The sequence below is a fragment of the Prionailurus bengalensis genome, chromosome D3 (assembly GCF_016509475.1).
Source record: "Prionailurus bengalensis isolate Pbe53 chromosome D3, Fcat_Pben_1.1_paternal_pri, whole genome shotgun sequence".
NCBI lineage: Eukaryota > Metazoa > Chordata > Mammalia > Carnivora > Felidae > Prionailurus > Prionailurus bengalensis.
Window position 1 is genome coordinate 29,647,156 of NC_057356.1, and position 4,076 is coordinate 29,651,231.

Sequence of the window (4,076 nt, forward strand, 5' to 3'; positions counted from 1 at the left end):
GTCAATGAAATGCTGGAGGCTTAGTGTGGGTGAGCTTGAGAATTAAAATCTCACCCTTAAGAGAACCATTCTAATGTGGGTGGGTGGGTGGGGGGGACATTTTTATGGGTTTTACCTCCAAGGAGTCCCACCAGGTTCTCACAGTGAATGAAGATCAGAGCAAAATTCTTTTGTGTATCACACAAGGGGAAGGGGAAATATAACCATCTGAAATATGCCCAGATTGTTCATTGTCCATCAAAAAAAGTCCAGCCAGCAAGGAAGACAACTTCCTCAGAGACTCATCCAACACGGGGGAATGGATAACCCTAACCCCAGCCCCTTGTAGCCTTTGTCTTACCCTAACGGGGCAAAAATCCCAGAGAAGCAGCACTTGCAAGGATCATGGGCCAGGCCACAGGCCCACTAGGAGACAAACCTAATCATACGATTCTGGGACACTTCCCCTCCCTCCATGCCTTCCTGCACCATTAACAGGGCTCCTGCATACTAGAGGATTACAGCTGAAAAAGCTGCAAGGCTGATTCATCATGAATTGGTGTGTCATCCTTGTGCAGGGGCCATACTCATTTTCTCTGTATTGTTCTAATTTCCATATATGTGCGGCCCAAGTGAGCACCACTGCAAGGCTGGTTCTTTTTCTTTCCTTTTCCTTTTCCTTTTCCTTTTCCTTTTCCTTTTCCTTTTCCTTTCCTTTCCTTTCCTTTTTTTAAAGGCTGGTTCTTTTGAAGAAGGAGTCTTTAGGGAAACCCAAGGACAACAGGGGAAACATAAACAAGTACAGGAGAGGAAATTGCAGCCTCTGAGCCTCACTCCAAGCCAGAAAAACATAAAAACCTCTCATTAAAATGTTGTCTATCTCAGTTCTATTACCCAATATATGTCTGACATTTAACAACAAAAAAATTGCATGCTAAAGGAAAGGCACCATCTGAAGAGAAAAAGTAGGCATCAGAACCACGCTTGGCTACAGCAGAGATGTTGGCATTACTGGACAGGAAATTTAGAGATTATTTTTGGGGCACCTGAGTGGAGTTGGTTGAGCATCTGACTTCAGCTCAGGTTGATCTTGTGGTTTACGGGTTCAAGCCCCGCATTGGGCTTTGTGCTGACAGCGCGGAGCCGGCTTTGGAGTCTCTGTCTCCCTCTCTCTCTGCCCTCACCTGCTCTTGAGTGCTCTAAAAAATGAATACACATTATGGGGCACCTGTGTGGCTCAGTCAGTTAGGCATCCAACTTTGGCTCAGGTCATGATCCTGTTCATGATCTGGTTCATGAGTTCGAGCCCCGTGTTGGGCTCTGTGCTGACAGCTTTAAAAAAAATTTTTTTTTTTAAATGAGTAAACATTAAAAAAAAATTAAAGATTTTATTTTTTAAGTAATCTCTACATCCAACATGGGCTTGAACCCCAAGATTAAGAGTTGCATGCTCTTCCAACTGAGCCAGCCAGGCACCCCCCCTCCCCCGCCTTGGACAGGGAATTTAAAACAACTCTGGTTAATATGCTAAGGGCTGTCATGGAAAAAGTGGGCCACATGTAAAATTAGATGGATAGTGTAAGCAGAGAGATGGAAACTCTAAGAAAACAACAAAAGGAAATGCTAGAAAAAAAAAATGAACAGAAATGGAGAATGGCTTTGGTGGGCACATAGGTGGAAAAAAAATCAGTAAGCTTGAAGATATGTCACTAGAAACTTTCCAAACTGAAATGCAAAGAGAAAAATAAAAATAAAAAAAGAAAAGTAACAGAATGTTCAAGAACCACAGGACAATTATAAAAGATGTCACATATACAAAATAGGAATTCCGGGAAGAAGACAGGAACAGAAGATTATACTTAAAGTGTAATGGCTGGGACTCACTGCCCATGTCCTGTGAGGTCAGTGGTGGCAGACATGTGGCTCAGAGGCCCAGGCACCCACAGCAGCAGCTCTGGGCTGGGTGAGCACCCTGTCACTGTTGGGGATGGGCCCAGTATAGCCAGCACTCCTTCATAGGCACCAGCCTTGGAGTGCTGCATCAGTGAGTGCGTCCTGGCACCAGGCACTCTGGGCTTGGTGGCTGAACCACTGTAAACCCCAGATATGTTCCCAACTTCTGGTGGTATGGCCGATGTGCTCACAACTCATGGACACCTGAGCAGCATCCACCACGGCTATCCAGGAATGGGTGGCTGAACAGAATTGGAGCATGTAACCCAAACCCAGTGGGCATTCTGGGCCCCTTCTCTGCACAAGCACACTATGGATGCATCACAGGAACGGGACACAGAAAGGGACAGATATAGCCACAGAAGCTACAGGTGGAAGCCTGAGTTCCCTTAGCCAGAGGTAAGCTTGGCCATCTAGCCAGGCATCACAGCCCCTAAGCAACAGTGAGCTTTTGTCCTCAGCACAGAAATGAGTTCTCCATAAGTGACATAAGTCATTTACAAAGTAGTATTTGTGGCAAACTCATTTTTGCAATAACATTAGTGCTGGGAGGGGCGCTGTCTGGCTCAGTCAGTGGAGCATGCAATCCTTGATCTCCAGGTTGTGAGTTCAAACATGTTGGGTGTAGAGGTTACTTAAAAATAAAATCTTAAAAAAAAAAAAGTGCTAAGAAAAACAGAGTGGGCCCCTGGCTTCCCAGAAAGCCATGTGGGTGCACTGGTGTGTCTCCATCATGGAAAAGCACAAAAACAAACAAAAAAAAACCCAAACAACAAACTGAGAATATTCCAAAAATTTTTTTTTAATTTTTAAAAATATTTATTTATTTTTGAGACAGAGAGAGACACAGCATGAGCAGGGAAGGGGCAGAGAGAGAAGGAGACACAGAATGTGAAGCAGGCTCCAGGCTCTGAGCTGTCAGCACAGAGCCCGATGCAGGGCTTGAACTCACGAACTGTGAGATCGTGACCTGAGCTGAAGTCGGACGCTTAACCGACTGAGCCACCCAGGCGCCCCGAGAATATTCCAAAATTAATGACAGAAACCAAATCACAAATTCAGGAATCTTAGACACCACCAATCAGGATAAATATAAAAACACTCCACCTAGGCATATGATATTCAAACTGCAGAAAACCAAAGACAAAGAGACAATCTTGAAAGAAGCTAGAGGAAAAAAACAAAAATATAAAAGCAGCTCACCTATAGAGAAATAAGGATGGAAACCACTTCATATTTCTTGTCTGAAATCATGAAAGCAAGGAGGGAGTAGAATATTTTAAAAGGCTTATGTAGATCTGGGATTCTGACCTATACAATTTTCCTTTTTTCTAAACAATTTTTTTCTTTGAAAAATTTTTTAATGTTTATTTGTTTGAAAGAAAGAAAGAGAGAGAGAGAGAGAGAGAGAGAGAGAACATGAGTATGCAAGTGGGGGAGGGGAAGAATGAGAGAGAGACACAGAATCCAAAGCAGGCTCCAGGCTCCAAGCTCTCAGCACAGAGGCTGATGTGGGGCTCGAACTCATGAGCTATGAGATCATGCTGTGAGATCATGCCCTGAGATGAAGTCGGATGTTAATCAACTGAGCCACCCAGGCGCCCCTGAAGAATTTCTTTTAACATTTCTTGCAAAGCAGGTCTCCTGGCAACAAATTCCTTCCATTTAAAAATTTTCATTTTTAAAAAATATTTTTAAAAATTTATTTATTTTGAGAAAGAGAAAGAGAGAGGGAGAGAACGATGTGGGGCTTTGAACTCATAAACCTGAGATCATAACCTGAGCCAAAGTGGATGCTTAACTGAGCCACTCAGCCGCCCCAATTTTTTTTTAAAGTAACCTCTATATCCAACGTGGGGCTCAAACTCATGACCCTGAGATCAAAAGTAGCATGCTCTACTGGTAGCCACTCTGATGCCCTGAATTCCTTTAGCTTTTGCCTAAGAAAGTATTTCTCTATTTTTGAAGGATACTTTCACTAGATACAAAATTCTAGATTGGTGTTTTTTTCTCTTTCAATATGTTTAATAGGAGTAGTGTGAGGAGACACCCTTGCCTTATGCTTGGGGACACATGTATCTTCTCATCATTAACAATGTTACCTATAGGTTTTGTTGTTCTTGTTGATCATTTAATTGACGTAT

General features: G+C 43.0%; 1 pseudogene; it reads right to left on the reverse strand.

The window, feature by feature from the left end:
- Positions 1-506: 506 nt before the first annotated feature.
- On the reverse strand, positions 507-619 carry LOC122471126 (annotated as a pseudogene).
- Positions 620-4,076: the final 3,457 nt, after the last annotated feature.